This window comes from Camponotus floridanus, unplaced genomic scaffold, assembly GCF_003227725.1.
Source record: "Camponotus floridanus strain SB8 unplaced genomic scaffold, Cflo_v7.5 scaffold110, whole genome shotgun sequence".
In the NCBI taxonomy this organism is placed as follows: domain Eukaryota; kingdom Metazoa; phylum Arthropoda; class Insecta; order Hymenoptera; family Formicidae; genus Camponotus; species Camponotus floridanus.
The window spans coordinates 135,278-156,197 of NW_020229227.1; the positions used below are offsets into that span (position 1 = coordinate 135,278).

Here is a 20,920-nt window from a genome sequence, read left to right on the forward strand (position 1 = left end):
GTATAGAGATTATATAAGGACAGGAGTACGCACTCGGGTTTTAATCTCGGATGAAAAAATCGAAACAGTAGATGTCGCGTCGGTAGCATTTCTCAGAGATATAATGGGGGTATCAGTGAGGCTAACAGATACGATCTCTTAAAGTTAATACAGGAAAAAATGTTAGTTTCGATGTAAATCAACATTAAAGCCTAACAACTTAATACGCTATTCCCAAAACTTTCCCACCACTTCTCGGATAAATGACGGTGATTTTCGTCTTGGGTTGTAAGAAAGACTTTTCTACGGTTAGTTTAGGTTCGCGAGGCAGATTTTGGCCTTATTTACCGGTCCTCCTTTGCAACTCAAAGAAGATCTTGCTGCAAGAAGAAAAATTGAGAGGCAGGAAAAAGAAATGACTGATCTCTGCAATGCCATGATAAGACTGGAGAAAGAGGTTAACGCTCTGAAGGAAGGTTGTGAGCCTTATGTGCAATCAACTGATGTGCCAAAAGGAAAGGGAAAAAGAAAAAATAAGTCGCACACATATGATACCTCTGAATCTTCGCGGAATCAAGAATATATGAATAGGGAAGCAACAATGGACGATCAATGGCCGCATAGTCCAGAAACCATGGAGTGGACAACTGCTATTCCCGACGGAGATAAAGCGCCTAATACGGATTATGTTAAAACAGATGTTATAAATAAAACTAGCCTACACTATGATGATAAGTATGATAGCGGAAGTAATTATAGTAAAGATAAATATACACAGAAAACTAACTGAAGCGATATTAAGATTATCGAAAACAAACAATTGGTTCCTCCCCGGGCGGAAAGAGTTGAAATCTATGCACCTCAAAAGAAACAGGATAATTTTAATACTGAATTTGAAATGACAAAGGAATGGATCATTGTGACTAACAAAAAAACGAAAAGGAATTCGATTATACAGGATGATTCCCATTTTAAGTGTCCATCCCAAATATCTCTCTCATTTTTTATTTTAGAAAAAAATGGTTCAGACATGTTTTGTATGGTTTCGAGGCGGCCATAAGATGGTACCATTGATTTGACCTTGAAGAGTCATTTGAAGATCACGTGAAGGTTACCTCAATTTTTTTAAATGGCATCCCTTATTTATTACATATTCTTATATGACCTCGAAAGCTTTCCGAAACACTATAATCAAAGGTTTTTTCGTGAAGTACTTTTCGAGTTATAAAGCTCCAAGTTTACAAAATTTTGATAAAAATACAAAATATTTCGTAAAACATTCACTTTCCGATAGTCTTATCTTACATGATCTAGCCAGTCAAGGCAAGATTCGAGCATGATCCAGCCAGTCAAGGCAATATCCGAGCATGATCCAGCCAGTCAAGGCAAGATCCGAGAATGATCCAGCTAGTCAAGGCGTGATCCTGTATTGCCTGATAATCAATGAACTGTAACAATTGTGAAAGTGCAATTGTCAATTTTTTTAATGAAACAAATATCAAGAGGCTTGTTTCAAATTTCTTACTTGGGCAACTTTCGGTATTTTGGCGAAGTCTCAGACAGACGCATGTTATTATCCATTGACTTTTTTTTGATAAGACAGGAATTTTTGGTATTTTAGCGCTTTTTTTCTTTATACTTATGGCTGCTTATCCACCAAATGAAATTGTTGACATGATTCGCATTTTGGGTGAGGCCAAGCATAATTACTCGGCGGCAGAAAGGCTTTATATTGAAAGATTTCCAGATGTCATCCTGATAGGAAAGTAATAAAAAGACTCTGCGACAGAGATGAACAGGGTTTTCTTAGAAGAAACCGGTGAAAATCGGGCCCTGATGAAGTCACATCATTGACTGTTATAGGTTGCTTTGAATCCTCAAATCTCTACGAGACAAATTGAGAGGCAACACGGTATATCTAAATCAACAGCCAATCGTGTGCTCAAGCTCAACAAGTTTCACCCATATCACATTCATCTAACTTAACAATTGGAAGAGAGGGACTACAAACGCCGTGTATGTTTTTGTAACTGGGCTCGAGATCAAATCCAACAAAATCTCCGGTTCATTGCTGATACGCTTTTTTCTGATGAAGCCACGTTTTGTAATAGAGGAGGCGATAATAGACATAACTGCCATTATTATTCAGATGCTAATCCATATTAGCAGAGAAGCCAAGAGTTCCAACGGTAATGGTTCATTAACGTTTGGGCAGGTATTCTGGGAGATATTATTGTTGGTCCATATTTTTTTGAAGAAAATTTCAATGCGGCAATCTATCTAAGATTTCTTCAAGATGACCTGCCCAACCTCTTGAGACATGTCGACAATGATTTACTCAGACGAATGTGGTTCCAACAAGATGGACACCGGCTCATAGATCTCGAGCCGTTACACAATATTTAAACAATAGATTCCCGAATAGGTGGATTAGTGGGCAGCCGATATATGGGCAGCCGAGTTCAAGAATGGCCCCCAAGATCACCCGATTTGACGCCCCTAGATTTTTATTTCTGGGGCTACATTAGAGATATAATTTATTCGCAAAAGCCTACAATCGTTGAAAATATGAAAAACCGGATCAGGCTTGCAGAAATATTAATGTAGGTGTTCTTGAAAAAGTTAGGGACGATTTTCACCATAGACTAGAGCTATGCATACAAGTAAATGGCCAAATTTTTGTACACTTAAAGTAATTGTACACAAAAGAAGATCTTGTCTTGACTGGCTGGATCATGCTCGGATCTTGCCTTGACTGGCTGGATCATGTAAGATAAGACTATCGGAAAGTGAATGTTTTACGAAATATTTTGTATTTTTATCAAAATTTTGTAAATTTGGAGCTTTATAATTCGAAAAGTACTTGACGAAAAAACATTTGATTATAGTGTTTTGGAAAGCTCTCGAGGTTAGCTACAAGAATATGTAATAAAAAATAAGAGGTGCTATTTAAAAAAATTAAAGTAACCTTCACGTGACCTTCAAATGACTCTTTAAGGTACAAATCAATGGTACCATCTTATGGCCCCCTCGAAACCATATAAAACATGTCTGAACCATTTTTCTCTAAAATCAAAAATGAGAGAGATATTTGGGGTGGACACTTAAAATGGGACACCCTGTTTATAATAAAGCTGTCTCAAAAAATAAATTATATTTTGACTCCCCTGATCCTGGTCCTAATGTAGCACTAAATAAATCAGGGTAAACTAGTAGTACGCGTACTTTAAATACAATCAGATTTAAACCTGCGGTTAAGAAAATAATTAACAAGCCGGCTATAGTTACAATTACCGGTAAACCGGAGGGTGCAACTCACGCACAAATTCTTAGCAAGGCCAAACAAGAAGTCTCGTTGGCAATCCTTGGAATAGAAAACGTCCGCATGCTCAGAGCCATGAATGGCGCGTTGATTATCGAATTGCCGACAGGAAGAGATTGGCACATTTCTTACGTAACACTTTGGAGGAGGTTCTCAAGGATGATGCTAAGGTCAACAATCCGATCACCATGGGAGAAATTAGATTGAGAGGTATCGACCCTGCAACTAATCAAGACGAAATCTCACAGGCACTAGAGAAAATCAGCGGATGCTCACCACGCGAGCTTAAGGTGAGCAATATTAACATTATGCGTGACGGGATGGGCATCGCATGGGTGCGTTGCCCATTAGAATATACTACTAAATTTGCAGAGATGGGTAGGATCACAATAGGATGGACAGTAGTGCGTCTCGAACTATTCAAAAAGAGTCTAATCCAATGTTTCCGATGTTGGAAATTCGGTTACGTTCGTAATAATTGTAGGGCCGAAATCGATAAGTCTGGTGCATGTCTTCGATGACATGGGACATTCCTTGCAGGATTGTATTTCGGTGTTTAGATGTGCAATTTGTGCGGAGATTAATAAAGATCATGCGCACAGAATTGGATCACCGCGTTGCTTAGAAAATCAGGGTGTACCCTACGGAGTTCATAAAATCCGTAAATTTCCAGACAGAGCAGTAGGAGGAACCGTGCAATCGTGAATTCAATTTAATGAATATAAATATAACTCAGATTAATTTAAATAAAAGTTGGGCGTTTGATCTTCTTAAGTAGCGTACTATGGAGTAGAATATTGGATTGTCAATAATATCCGAACCTCCTGGTAATGTTGCCGAGTCCGACCGCCCGTTTATCAGTAAGGATAATCTGGCTGCAGTTTTGTGGAATGTAGAATGCTCCAGTGGTAAAATGTGTAAAAAGACTCGCAGTGGGAAAGGTTTTGTCATTGTTAAGTTTGGCGAGATTAATGTAATCAAATGTTATATTTCACCTAATATTTTTACCGTTATTTTTGAAAATATCCTAGATGATTTGAGTAATTCCTTGAAGACTCTTACTGGCCCTGTACTAATCGGAAGAGATTTTAACTCAAAGTCTCATCTCTGAGGCTCTCCTAGGACAGAGAGAAGAGGAACTTTGCTTGAAAGCTTCTCTGTCTCCTTTGACTTACGTTTATTAAATCAATATGGAGTTCCTACTTGTGTCAGACCCCAAGGCGTCTCGGTTGTCAACCTAACTTGGGTAACTCCGAGTCTTTTAGGTTTGACACAGAATTGGATTGTACGTGATGATCTGGAATCCTTATCAGATCACCTTTATATAGATTTTCGGAACACGTTTAAATCTGATAATAATAGTAGGATCAATAGGAAAAGATGGAATTTCCATAAAATGGATAAAGAGCTATTTATTAACACCCTAGAATTTCTCGTTACAAGTGTGTCGGAGGCTAATATGCAGACTTCAGAATGTTATGTCAAGTAGTTGGCGGAGATCATGAAAGACTCATGTAACGTGTCAACCCCCAAGATTACGGTAAGAAGTAGACACACATATTGGTCTGCGGAAATTGCGGAAATCCATAAAACCGCAATTAAGACTCGTAGATGTTTAACTAAACTTAAACGAAGAAATAAGAATATAGAAGAAGCCATGGCTAATTATAAGGCTATAAAAAAAGTCGCTACGCACTGCAATTAAAAAAGCTAAAAGTAAAGCTTATTTAGTCGATTGAAAAGGATCCTTGGGGCTTGCCCTATAAGCTTGTGATGAAGAAAATAAGAAGAACAAGCTCCACTCTCTCCGAGACGCTTGATGGAGCAACCCTGTCCCGACTCCTGGACTCGTTCTTTCATAATAATATTGACAGGAGAACAGTCCCCAATCTGACTGATGATTGGAACGAGGATCTGCGTGTTGCTATGAGAGAAGTAGAAGAACACGTAACGAGACGTAATGTTAGAAACGCGGCACCGGGTCCCGACAACCTAAAAGCTATTATATAGAAACGCGTTCCGCAGATAATCGTAAGTCACTTGGCAAATTTGTTTACGCTCTGCCTTAAGGAAAGCACTTTCCCAGTTGTTTGGAAGCAAGCTCTTTTGGTTCTGATTCCAAAAGGACTTCTCCAAAATTATCAGAGCGCATCCCATATGTTTGCTCGATAACGTTGGTAAAATGTTAGAACGGAAAGGATTAACTCCTGGTTCGAGGATAATCCCGAGTGTTCTCTATCCGAAAACCAATTTGGTTTTAGAAAGGCTAGGTCTACAGTTGACGCATTAAATTATATCAAGGATTTTACACGGTCAGTTATCGATGATGGTTTCGCGATCTCTGTAGGTCTGGATGTGGCAAATGCCTTTAATTCGATACCCTGAACTTATACTAATAGCTATGGAAAAGAAGTGCATACCTAGCTATCTTAGGCGAATTGTTGGAGACTACCTGTCACATAGATCTATAGTCTATAGAACCGTGTCTGGTTTGTCAGAAGAGATGCAGGTTTGGGCTGGTGTTCCGCAGCGGTCAGTCCTCGGACCACTCTTGTGAAACATAGCCTTTGACTCGGTGTTACGGCTTCGACTGGAAGAAGGATGTAAAGTGGTATGTTACGCCGATGATACTATGGTAATCTCGTCTTCCAAAAGATTGTTTGCGACTATTGTAAATATTAACCCCTTGACATACGAATAAAATGCGCGTTGACGCGTCCGTAGAATACCATTTAATTTGGCTCAATAGTGAACGCTCTTGTACAAGCTCAGAACAGGGCGTTTTATTTTCGGATTTACATTGTTATATAACATTCAATAAGGTTGATATATAGTGTTAGTGTACAATAATTTATTAAGTAATACTATAAAATAATAATTTAGTACTTTTCTAACGTGTGATACATCTCAAAGCATTTAGGAATATGTAGCGGAACGAGGCATGTTTTACATTGCCAAGTCGTTTCACTTCTTATATTATGTTTTTTGCACACATGACATCGTTTTGCAGGATGTTGCTTTTTATTTGTCGCAGGTATATTTTCGGGAAAATGTGCCCAATGTTTTGCTTGTAATGGAGTTGGGCATTCACTTTGCGATGGTCTGCCGCGTGTCGGATAGTTTGGAAAGGACAAATTACAGAGCATACTTTCTGCAATATTCAATCGAAAATTCACAATCGATTGCTTTTGTGAAGTAGGCAACTTGGAATATAAGACATAAGCATTATAAATAGCTATGTCAAACATATAAAAAAATATTTTTTTATATCCTTTTACACACTTTCGCATGAGAGGGAAACATGCAAGACATTGGTCTTGCTTGTCGACACCTCCCATTCCTCGATTGTATTCCACAACACAAGTCGGTTTCGACACAGTTTCTTCTTCGCCTCCTTTTTTTCTTTTTATTTTCCCCGTATCGACCATTTCTGCGTTTGAGTGTTTCGTGCTTATTATATACACATCCTTCTTGTCATGCCAGCGTAAGGACAGGATACCTCTACAAGATAGTGTTCTTACTTCTCCTTTATTTAGCTTGTACGATGCCAGCTCCTTTGGCATATTTTTCCGATTTTTTCTCACCGTTCCAACAACATTTGTATTCTTCACTTGCAAAATTTTGTATAAATTGGGAGACGAATACCAATTATCTAAAAACAAGGTATATTCCTAAAATGGGTTCGGCTAGTTGCATGACAACACTTTCCGATACAGGTACATTACTTCCTTGAATTTTGTCTTGTCCTGTGTATATTTTAAATTCATAACAATACCCAGAATTGGATTCGCATAATTTATAAAATTTAATTCCAAATCTCGCTCGTTTGGATGCTATGAATTGTACGTAATTTAGCCGTCCCTTGAATTTCATGAGGGACTTGTCTATGACGATATTTTCTTCCGGAGTGTATAGCTGTCGAAATCTGGCATTCAAGAAATCCACCACGGATCGAACCTTTCGTATTCTGTCTTCTGTAGAAACCGTTTCATTATCCACGAAATGAAGATAGTGCGTTATGGCCAAAAAACGTTTATGAGGCATAACTTGCGAAAATATGGGAGTCTCTAATATTTTTCGTTTCGACCAATACATGTCTATTTTAGATTTTTTTATTTAAGACATTATAATGCATAACGCAAAATATGCTCTAACTTCATCATTTGTTAGTGGACACCACTCCTCCTTCATTTTTGTTACCTCTACCATTTTCATTTGCGCTGCATATCTATTCGTTTCTCTAACTATTATTTCAAAAAAATCATCACATAATACTTCTTTGAAAACATACAAAGGTGTTGCATTTATACCCAATCTTCGTAAAACTAAACAATTGATACCGGAAGTTGCAGTAAATTGTTTTATATTGACAATATTTTCTTCTTCTTTCCAGTTCCATTCATCCTCTGTGTCAGAATCTTCACTGCTTGAAATAGGTCTTGCACATTTTGTTGAATAGAGCTAGCTTCACTTGAATTTGAAGCATCACTTGAATACTCAACAGCATAAACACTTTGATGACCATTTTCAATTTCATTATCACCACTAGAATAGCCTAATAGACTTTCGTCGTCACTTACATATAATGCATTCAACTCAGACATGTTGGGAGAACTATTTCTAATTTTACAAAATTCAAATATATGCTACGGCATTCAGCGTGCGAGATCACTGTTATACTAACTACCGCTTCCATTGCGCTTCTTTCTGTTTATCTATTTGCCGATGCGATTTTGTTACCGATATTATTGAGAGGGGGAAAGCATCTTCGACTGTCTAAAAAAAACAGCATTGATGCACGGCCGAAACAGATAATCCAATAATATTATACTGCCCGGTATTCGCCGAAGAGATTTCTTGATGTCTCGGAGACGTCAAAGTCTACCATGGCACATGAAATACATGACGTCTCAGAGACGTCATTGTATGTCAAGGGGTTAATATACAAATTGCACGAACCGTTAGACATATTAACGAATTGAGTTTGTCCATAGCCGAAAATAAAACTGAGGCTGTTCCCTTCCATAGGAAGAGGAAGAGGCCTAATGTATTTCCCTCAATTAGGGTCGGTGGATCTAAGATCCAAACGTGTGCATCAATGAAATACCTCGGAGTTATGACAGATAGTACTTGGAACTTTCGGCATCATTTCAGGTACATTGAAGAAAAACTAAACAAAATGACTCGAGCGTTAAGTAGATTGATGCCCAATTTGCGTAGTGAGTGCTGAGAATCAAGGAAGAAGAGGAGAGGAGAAGGAATTGGAATTTTAATTAAATTTAACTTTAACTCCTTCAACGTTAATGTCTCTTCCAACGTAGTTGGAAATTATGTTACTATGTACTGTCCGCTTGCGTATTATTATTACGTATTAAATGAACTGCATTTTCTGTGTGGAACTGATTAGCAATAATTAATTAGTAAGAATTAAATTTTGTAGTGAGATACATATACAGGGGCATTCAAAATAACCCCACTGTCCGTGAAATGACACATTCTCGAGTCAATTCTAAAACGATTTTTTCTTTTGCAAAATTTCATCCGAAGCTTAGTTTTTGAATTATTAAAGGAAGTAGTTAACGCTGATGGGTCGGGTACAAGAGGTAGGCAAGGGTGACGTGATTCACCGTCAGACGTAAGTGCTTACGCGGGGCGCCTGCGATCAGCTGGTCGCTACACATACAGACACATATGCGAACACATACATTCTCTGTCTGTCTGTCTGTCTGTCTGTCTGGCTCTCTCTCTCTCTCTCTCTCTCTCTCTCTCTCTCTCTTTTATTCGCTCATTCACCTGTAATTTTTTTTTACGAGAGAGGGGAAAATGCATTTTATGCATATTCACCGGTCGATCCAGTGAGTTATGTGGGACTCGAGTACCAAGTCGAATTATTCGGTACTCCCTACCCACTAAAAATCCCTTTCTTTTTATGACTTTTCTTTGATACACTGTTTCTCTAACTTCCCGAAATCTGTTTTCACATAACATCAAAAAATAGTTATTATTACCTTGTTCGATGACTTTTACTGTGTTGCTGTAATTGCTTGAAGAAGAAATGAATTTTCCGATAGATCGTACGTTCTCAAATTTAACGTAGATATCACGTTGCACAAGACAGAAATCCACACTAAATTATTAACTGAAAGCTTTTCTTCTTTCATGAACTGCATTATTTTATAAACCTTAACGTAATCACATTTATTTACTCACCCGATGAGACGAGAAATTTACTAATGACTATCACTATTAATCACTGTCAAATAACTCTTGGCAATTAAAAATCACTCGATAAAAGAAACACGCACGGACACGTTACTACACGACGCGACGACGCGACAATGCGATGATAATTATTCGGCGACTGCAAGCAGTTTTTTGTCATAGTAGGTTGCGGTAGGTTAAGATACTACTGGCGCTATCGAACGCGATCATTGTTCGATTGAAGAATGCGGTAAACATAATAAACATTTAACATATTAATATTACTACCGCAATCTACTATGACAAAAAACTGCTTGCAATCGAGTAATTATCGTCGCATTGTCGCATCATGTAGTAACGTGTCCATGCGTGTTTCTTTTATCGAGTGATTTTTAATCGCCAACAGTTATTATTCGACAGTGATTAATAGTGATAGAGTCATTAGTAAATTTCTCGTCTCGTCGAGTGAGTAAATAAATGTGATTACGTTAAAGTTTATAAAAGAATGCAGTTCATGAAAGAAGAAAAACTTTCAGTTAATAATTTAGTGTGGATTTCTTGTGCAACGTGATATCTACGTTAAATTTGAGAACGTACGATCTATCGGAAAATTCATTTCTTCTTCAAGCAATTACAGCAATACATCAAAAGTCATTAAACAAGGTAATAATAACTATTTTTTGACGTTATGTGAAAACAGATCCCCGGAAGTCAAAGGAACAGTGTGTCAAAGAAAAGTCGTAAAAAGAGAGGGATTTTTAGTGGATAGAGAGTACCGAGTAATTCGACTTGGTACTCGAGTCCCACATAACTCATTGGATCGACCGGTGGGTATGCATAAAATGCATTTTCCTCTCTCTCGTAAAAAAAAAATACAGGTGAGTGAGCGAATAAGAGAGAGAGAGAGAGAGAGAGAGAGAGAGAGAGAGAGAGAGAGAGAGAGAGAGAGAGAGAGAGAGAGAGAGACAGACAGAGAGAGAATGTATGTGTTCGCATGTGTGTCTGTATGTGTAGCGACCAGCTGATCGCAGCAGGCGCCCCGCGTAAGCACTCGCGTCTGATGGTGAATCGCGTCACCCTTGCCTGCCTCTTTTACCCGACCCGTCATGCGTTAACTACTTCCTTTAATAATTCAAAAACTAAGTTTCGGGTGAAATTTTGTAAAAGGAAAAATCGTCTTAGAATTGACTCAAGAATGTGTCATTTCGCGGATACTGGGATTATTTTGAATCACTCTGTGTATATACACTCCCCAGTAAAAAAAGCGGTACACTAAAAATTTAGGAAAAATTTACCAAACTTCAAACGCTTGTAAAACAGGAAATATTTATGATACGGGGGTGTTTAAAAAACGAAATTAAAGCTTGAAGCCAGTACTTTGAGAAACTTTTAATGCCGATTAAGTGGCGTGCTTAATTTACTAATGGTCGATGACAGAACAAAAACTTGCAAAATCGATAAGTACAACGTGCAGTTTCTAGAATTGTGTGGAGTGAAGCAGTTGACGTAACTCAATGAAGTAAAAAGCGCGTGAAAGTTCGAAATTTTCCCTTCAAAATGCGCTTTTGCGGAACTCGATACAATAATTTTTCGCTAAGTTATGCCAATCTGAAGAAAAAGTGTTTTTTACGAGATAATAATGAATTATGAATTGTAATGCCGCCGTTATGAGTGCAAATCACCACAATTCTGTCCAAGCCATATTGTTAGTCTGAAAACATATCAGTGTGTGTGTGTGTGTGTGTGTGTGCGCGCGCGCATATGTGTGTGTGTGTGTGTGTGTATTTGCACATCACAAGGATAAGGACCCCGTGGTTCGTCAACTCTCACAGTATTTAAAGTGTTTCCGAACAATCGCTTGAGACAGTATCTGATCGTATGAATGAAGTAATACGCGCACGAGGAAGTCATACCCATTATTAGTGCACATGTGCGCGCACGTACACACACACCATAAGGAGGGTTTGGAGTCTTTAAATACTGTGGAGTTGACGAACCACGGGGTCCTTATCTTTGTGGTGTGCAAATACACACACACACACATACACACACACACACACACACACACTGATATGTTTTCAGACTAACAACATGGCTTGGACAGAATTGTGGTGATTTGCACTCATAACGGCGGCATTACAATTCATAATTCATTATTATCTCGTAAAAAACACTTTTTCTTCAGATTGGCATAACTTAGCGAAAAATTATTGTATCGAGTTCCGCAAAAGTGCATTTTGAAGGGAAAATTTCGAACTTTCACGCGCTTTTTACTTCATTGAGTTACGTCAACTGCTTCACTCCACACAACTCTAGAAACTGCACGTTGTACTTATCGATTTTGCAAGTTTTCGTTCTGTCATCGACCATTAGTAAATTAAGCACGCCACTTAATCGGCATTAAAAGTTTCTCAAAGTACTGGCTTCACGCTTTAATTTCGTTTTTTAAACACCCCCGTATCATAAATATTTCCTGTTTTACAAGCGTTTGAAGTTTGGTAAATTTTTCCTAAATTTTTAGTGTACCGCTTTTTTTGCTGGGGAGTGTATATATATATATATATATATATATATATATATATATACATATACATACATCACATACTAAGGAGCATATAAGACGTATGCGGAATCAATGGCGCATAGATTGAAATCTACCAATAAAAATAATTAAGTAATTAACCTAAATTAAATTTGTATGTATGTATATAAAATAAGTTAGATTTAAGTTGGTAGGCGATATAGAGTAGGCGGTATAGAGTAGGGGGTAGAGAAATGAAGGAATACCTATGTTGGTATTCTTCTTCATCACTCAACCAATGCAATTATTTATAGGATGAACAACGCGTTATCCTTACTTCCTTGGTGCTTTCTCCTTGTCATGGTGCACGCGGGTTTGCGCGGGCGGGTGACCCGTGCAACCATTGTGTGCGCGTACCATGGCTGGTGGGGTACCCTGACATTGCACCGTGGCGCCGGGATGCTCCTTCTCTCATTTACCCGTCTTTTTGGTGCATTGTAGTAGTAGTCGATTAATAATAGTAAATTAATCAGAGCAGAGCCACCATTTAATCAGTAATGTGCGCGATATATGCGCAGACGTGTACCGGTTCTCCGGAGGTTATGCGATCAGCGATTCCCGGGGAGCCGGGGAAACGTTAAGATGCCACCGGTGAGGTTTAGCGGGTAGTCAGGCTGGAGGTATCCAGCCTGGAATCCCGCACTACCCGAAGCTCCCCCGAGGTGGAGAGTGTCCGTCAATTGGATTCCTCATCGAAAAAAAAAACGCGGATGGTAGTGCGTAAATTTCTTAAATATTAATTGTTCGCGAAAATTTTTAACGTGTACAAGGCATATATACAAATATTTTACTTGGTGTATATACCAAGATATAGATTCTTATTTTTAAGAATTCTATAAAATCCTCTTTACCCTCCCTGAAGAGATGTAGATAAGAAAAATATCGGGGCGAAGTCGCTAAATCGGGAATCGAACCCAAGTCTTTCGCTTGCCGGGCGACTGCTCTTACATTTCTTAAACAACGAATTTCTTAAACATCAAGTCGGATTCGATTCTCGATTCAGTGACTTCGCTCCGATATTTTTCTTGTCTACATCTCTGCAGGGAGGGTGTAACGGTCGTATTGTCGGACGTTTTTCCTAGCGCGGATAGATCGCCGGTGCAGAGTTTCTTTAAATGAAAATACGCGGTGTGTAGTATAATTGCGTTTATTCAGATTGTATGTAGATATGTACAGAATCGGAGTGTGTGTATGTGTATACGAGTGTGTGAGCGTGTGTGTGAATATAAATTTTCGTGTATAAAGTTGCATGGTTCGCGTAATTATGCCGAATATTAACGCTGATTTAATTTCGGCCTCGTTTTCGCACGCCGACGGGTGTTTACTACAGCGCGAGACGGCGCGCGTTTTTGCGGCGCTTTTTCTCGCGGGGATTCCGGTATTTCGAGAATTCTTCGGTTCTCGGAATCGACGGGTGTTTTCGCCGTATTATTTATTTCGAGGCGTCGCGATTTAAAGCCCGCGTACAATTCTGATCTATGCGCTTTAACTCGGCGGCGTTTACGCGTCTATCTCTGGGTGTTGAGATGCGCTCGCTTAATTGCATGAAATGCGTTTCGACGCGGCGTCGGATGACGTGATTAACGGGTGCGCAGAGCGCTTAAAATGACGGTGTCGGTGATTAATACAAAATACGCGTGCGGCGGTGGTCGGCGCGTGCAATTCCGGAATTTTTTCGCGAAGGATGGGTTGCGCGATGCAGCTGGATCAAGATCACTCGATCCGGGGCGGCTCAGAGCTCCACCTTCCGTGAGAGTTCAGCTGCGGATTAGGCGGATTGCACTTGTGTTTCAGAACCGAGATCACTCGTCTGAGATGGAGCTCGCTCCACCTTTTGTCTTCAGCTACTTAGTGCTTTGGGAGGATTTTCTGGATTGCTTCTGAAGCGTACTACTTAGAGCGAATCAGGATGTGATTAAAGCTAAAAATATGGCCCTTTTTATACGGGCTAATTGCCCGCGTCGGCGCGCGGCGGTATAACCCCTTCCGAACGGGTTTTTGGAAAACGGTACGGTCGGGCCCGTTCGGAGGGATTCGGGTAGGAGCCGAACGCGGGCTTTCGCCGGTCGGCGGTTCGGGCCACATCGGCTCTGTTAGGCGGTGTTCGGTCGAATTTTGATTCGAATGGTTTTTCGGAAATCTTAAAAGGTGGGCGCACCGCGCCCCTGCCTCTGCCCGGCGGGTGTTCTGCCGGGCGGCAGCTTCCGGCGGATGTTATGTCGGGAATCGTAACAATGCACCGGAATGCATCGTTACAAGGGTAAAGAGGGTTTTATAGAATTCTCAAAAATGAGAATCTATATTTTGGTATATATATCAAGTAAAATATTTGTATATATGCCTTGTGCACGTTAAAAATTTTCGCGAACAATTAATATTTAAGAAATTTACGCACTACCATCCGCGTTTGGCTCTTATTCGCTCGTTTCTTAAGTGTTATTAATTACGTAGAGCCGAATTCTTTATCAATTTATTAAATATCAAGTTAAGCAAAAGGCTGCTGGATCTTGGGCAACATCTCTTTCTGAATCTTCTCTTATTTCGAGTGAAACTCGAATTACTCATCCTGCAAAGTTTGCGGGTAACAATTATAAATCAATTGCTCTTTTAAGAAATTTCATTGAAAATTTGAAATTTAAATTTTCCACGATTCTTAATCCGATTATTAAAATAATTTTATAAAACTATTTCTTTTCTTTTGCACAGATTTTACGTAATTATAATTAACATTAATAAAGTAGTGGCATTCTTTAGATTATCTCTTCAAAAATTAATGGTTTTTATGTTCTTATATGTGTTGTACATACGCATGCATATATATATGTATGTGTGTTTTTTGTGTACATATGATCACAAATATTTATCCTTTGGATATTCATCTAAAAACTTCAAAATTTTGTCAGAATATAATTTATAAATATCAAAAGTAAAATAATTATGTATATATGTATATATTTGTGTGTGTATATATATATATATATATATATATATATATATATGTGTATGTACAATATATGTACACATACATACATATAAGTAATTTACTTTTGAAATTTATATTTTAACAAGATTTTATGTCAATTTTATGTGTCTATTATGTATATTTTTTACAATATATATTATTTTATATATACATATATAACATATACATAATAGACACATAAAATTGACATCAACAAAATCTTGTCAAAATAAAAAATATAAATTTCAAAAGTAAATTAATAATATGTATGTGTATAAATACACACACACACACACACACACACATACATATATACATATATACATAATTATTTTATTTCTATATTTATAAATTACATTTTGACAACATTTTGAAGTTGTTAGATGAATATCCAAAAGAAAATATTTGTGTATACATATATACACACACAAACATAATTATATTTATTATATGAATGTATAATTGTTTATATTTGTTAATTTTAAACTTTAATTTTAATTTTTTAACTCTATTTTGGATAAAATTTTGAAATTATTACAACAAATATACTATATAAAAACTATATTAAGAAGTTTCGAAAAGAAAATATTTATAGTTCGTCAAAATTTATAGCAATTTTTGAATAGTAATAAGAAATAAAAAATGTTATAATAATAAGGGTATCTGTCTGTATCATATCTGTTAGCCAAATATTTAATGTAGAAAGCGATGTAGAATGATTCCGTAAATATATAATTTAGCTATATAAATGTATAAGGAGCAAGAGAGAAATGGAGGAATTTATAATTCTTTTTAATTACATAATTTCAATATGATTTCATAGAGGAAATTGTCATTATTTTTCTGATATTTTTCAAGAAGTTGTGATTCAAATGATTCTGCAGTAAAAACTGCAATCACTCATTTAAAATATAATAGTATTGAGTCTTGGTCTGAACTTTTGCGCAGTTGGTGACACATCCTTTGCGCTTTCAGTATCTTACAAGGAGAGGTCGCGACTTTGGGATCACCAAATTAAATAAAATTTTAACTGCGTGTAGTACTCGACCAAAGAAGTTTTTGAAGAAAGTGAGAGGACGCAACGCTCAGCCGTTTAAAAAAAAACCAAGTGAAAAATAGGCCGTATCTTGTATACCGGTAAGTTTAGACTGATCGTCAAGTAAGCGGCGTAGCTCGGGCGGTAAAGCCCGATACTATTTTGCTGCTGATCACAGGTTCGATCCCGATCTGTGGTAGTTTCTTTTTTTTTCATTTTTTTTTTACGCGAAACGTACAATATTTTTTTAATGAAAAAAATTAAATAAATAATTTAATTTTTTTGTTTTTATTTTATTTTTATTTTAGGAAAGGCAATTATTTACGATATGTTAATTTATATTAAATTTTATAAAACGTCACAATTCTATATATTCTACTCGATACTAACAAAAAAAATATATAAAATTATTATGCCACTTATTAATTAATTATAAAATTTAATATAAATTAACATACCGTAAATAATTGCCTTTCCTAAAATAAAAATAAAATAAAAACAAAAAAATTAAATTATTTATTTAATTTTTTTCATTAAAAAAATATTGTACGTTTCGCGTAAAAAAAAAAATGAAAAAAAAAAGAAACTACCACAGGTCGGGATCGAACTTGTGACCAGCAGCATAATAATATCGGGCTTTACCGCCCGAGCTACGCCGCTTACTTCACAATCAGTCTAAACTTACCGGTATACAAGATACGGCCTATTTTTCACTTGGTTTTTTTTTTGAGCGTTGCGTCCTCTCACTTTCCTCAAAAACTTCTTTGGTCGAGTACTACACGCAGTTAAAATTTTATTTAATTCGGTGACCCCAAGGTCGCGACCTCTCCTTGTTAGAGAAACTAGACCGATATAGCAGTCACAAAGGGCAACGTTTTTTAATCAACAAGAGTCTAATACTTTAGTAAATGATTATTTTAAGAATTGGCCAGTGCTTACACTGTCTAATGGATATCTATCAGTGAGAAAATTGATCTTACACATTGAATGTGATGTTCTTTCTTTCTTTTCGGTTTTTTCTTTTTTAAATTTAAATATGCCGAATTAATTAATTTGCAGATTTCAGCAAGATTTTAAAGAATTATATCCTGGCAGGATAGGTAATTATATCCTGGAGAAGATAGTTTGATATCAAAGTGGGATTCAACTAAAGAAGTTTTGATTAATCTCTTTAACGCGGATTGCTAAATCAGATGTGTATGGCAGAAAGTTACTTACAGACTTAAGTATTACAGATATAGGTATTTATAAAAAGACTGATATTTTTATGCTAATTTTTTTTTGTTAACGATATATAATCTTATTATTTTATCTCAATACTGTATTTGTTTTCCAGACAAAAATGATGTAATTTTATTACATTTACTGCCATCACTTTGTTGTAAAAAGATAAGAGATGCGAGTGTATGCATGCCATCTGTTACAGAAGCCAGAAGGGACTTTATTCTCCATGTCCTTGTAATTATCCTTTGTAAAAGAGTAATAGTAGAGTTGTAGTAGAGAAATAAATATTATTTTATTCTAATGTAATTAAGTATATGTATATGAATTTTCAAAAATATTTTTACAGATTCCAGAAGATTTGAATCGTCAAATCAAAGCACATAGTGAATGGTTGGCAAATCGTGGCTTGAACTTACAGCTGACGTTAATATTTATTGGACCAACTTTATCGAATATTATTGCTAGTTACATTCAGATAGATACTGTGCGGTATGAGTTTCGCATACCATTACAAGCTTTCGACACATGTTTTAAAGCATTTTATGCATTGGATGCTGCATATCAAGAGGAATGCCAAGCAATCTGGCTTTTCATCCAAAAGTATTTTTATGATTTGTATCTTAAGGAGGATAGTAATATTCCTCTAGTGACACGTATATTTAGTTCTTTGAAAGGATTGATTTCAAAATAAAATTTAGTATTTAATGCTATTCCATGCTTTCGTTTAAGTTATAAAACTTTAATATTAAATTAGCTATACTTGCATTTATTATATAATTAACTATATATATATATATATATATATATATATATATATATATATATATATATATGGGACATTCTTTGTCAAAAAAGCCACTCCCTCTGTCCAAAAATTGAAGCAACCTAGAAAATTTTTCCGCGGGTCATTTTGAAGCTACACGTATGTAGTTTTTATTGAGCTGTGGCCTTTTCGGAAAAACCAAGATGGCGGATCTCAAATTGGTATCAATACGCAATGGTACAGAGATATGAAACACGAAATATTGGTTTATAGTCAATAAAACCATTTCAATTCAAACTAATGTAAGAGTCGATGCGTCTTCTAAGCTGTAGGGATAAATTTGTATAAAAGTAAGGTATCCGCGAACCAACAAAAACCAATATAGCGGGAAAAATCATACAAATCCCAAAAATATCCGAAAAAACGCACTTTACGAAAAAAACGCCCCTCACCATTCTTTTCTCTTCAATAGTTTTCAACGAGGAATACGATGATGTCCTGGGTTTTAACCTTGACTCCAAATGTCATTTTCAAGGTCATTTCAAGGACAACTGTTCTTTACTACAAAAAAATCCGTATTCTGTACGTATTCCCTACTGACATACAATATTTTATGCTGTAAAATATATTAGATATTGGGTATGGATGAGGTATAAAAAACCTAATAATATCCAAAAATATGAATTCTAGGAAGAGAATATCTCATTCCATTTTGAAAAAGTTTCAATGAAAAATACGATTGTGAACATAGTTTTGAACTTGATGTTGATTTTTGTGTTCATTTGGAGGTCGACTTTTATTTTGCGAATAAACTTCTATATCCAACTGCAAAAGTGAAAACATCAGAAAATTTCACATTCAAATCCGCTTTCACGTCAAAATAACCGCTATGGTTAAAAAGGTGTCAAATTAAAACAATTTGACTTCTGTTGACCCCTGGAGGACATTTTGACTTTATCAAATGAATACATATCTGGATGTCAAATTTTACGTGCTGTCCATTCATACAGTCCAGAATACGGATTTTTTTGTAGTAAAGAACAGTTGTCCTTGAAATGATCTTGAAAATGATATTTGGAGTCAAGGTTAAAACCAAGGACATCATCGTATTCCTCGTTAAAAACTATTGAAGAATGGTGAGAGGCGTTTTTTTCGTAAAGTGCGTTTTTTCGGATATTTCTGGGATTTGTATGATTTTTCTCGCCATATTGGTTTTTGTTGGTTCGCGGATACCTTACTTTTATACAAATTTATCCCTACAGCTTAGAAGACGCATCGACTCTTACATTAGTTTGAATAGAAATGGTTTTATTGACTATAAACCAATATTTCGTGTTTCGTATCTCTGTACCATTGCGTATTGATACCAATTTGAGGTCCGCCATCTTGGTTTTCCCGAAAAGGCCACAGCTCAATAGAAACTACATACGTGTAGCTTCAAAATGACTCGCGGAAAAATTTTCTAGGTTGCTTCAATTTTTGGACAGAGGGGGTGGCCTTTTTGACAAAGAATGTCCCATATATACATATATATATATATATATATATATATATATATATATATTTAACATGTATAGAATTATATATTAGTATGTATATAATTAGACTTTATAGTATTAGTTTACAGTATTAATAGTAAAACTAATATAATAAGCAAAAATGTATATTTAATTAATGTTAATACACACAAATTCAATTATATGTATATCATGTAAACATATTTAATAAATAATAAATGTCTATTTGTAAAACTATTTTCTGTTATAGTAATTAATTTCAAATGAGCCATTCCCAGGTATGATTAACTCCACTTTTTAAATTTTTCAAAATTTTAGTGCCAAAGCACTTAATTCATCAAAATCAATTAGTTTGGCATTAAAATTTTTTAAAAATTTAAAAAGTGAAGTTAATTACTTTAGGCTGTGGACGGTTAAAATATTAAATAAGAAAAACAACATCCCATTAAGTATATATTTTTACCTGTAAGAATATCTAATAAGAATATTTAATAAGAATATTTACCTCTTTAGAATATTTACCTCTTAACTTAAGAGAATCTTCTTCGCACCTATTTTAGTGATATATATTCTAAAGATAAGTGGCATATTCTTAAGTTAAGAATACAATTTTTTCGGTGTATGTAAAGCTGTATGAAAATTAGTACTAGCGCCTCTAGCGCTGCCAAAACGTGTAGCATTACGCGCTAGCAAAGGCGCTAGTACTAACCTGACATGCTTGTCGTCGGTCGTCGCATCGCGCGCTTTGCATCGAGTATCGCGTGCTGTTAACGCGTTTCTTTAATCGAGTGTGTAATTAATAATTAAATGTGTTAACCGTTTATTAAATTCGTACCGTAACCGTTGGCAAATTCTTCCTTTTATCAATCGTGAATGATTAAGTGCGCGAATAAATTTGTAAAAGTTGTGTCGATGAAAGAAAAAACTTCGCTTATTTGACGATGTGTCAGACTGTGTGTTGAAGAAACGACGTCTTGTCGACGACGATTATTATCGTGTAACACACTGGACATTGCTATTTATCAGTAGTATGAAGAATCTCAAGTATTAAGGTAAAAATAAGTGAGTGAGTGAGTGAGTGAGAGTGAGAGAAAGAGGGGGGAGGGGGAGAGAGAGAGAGAGAGAAAGAGAGAGAGAGAGAACGGTGCACGTGTGGATACGCGTGCATAAATACACACGCACACACACGTGCGCGCGCACACACACACACACATACACACACACACTGATTGTTACACTCATCGTGTGCAGCAATCAGCTGATCGCATCGAGCACCTCACATGATCGCCTATATCGGACGGTGAGTTGCGCCGTCCCTGTCTACCTCTTGTACTC

The 20,920-nt window shown here is 36.4% G+C and overlaps 1 pseudogene; it reads left to right on the forward strand.

Annotated features, from left to right (window-relative positions):
- The first annotated feature begins 1,346 nt into the window (after window positions 1–1,346).
- On the forward strand, window positions 1,347–17,996 carry LOC112639583 (annotated as a pseudogene).
- The last annotated feature ends 2,924 nt before the right edge of the window (window positions 17,997–20,920 follow it).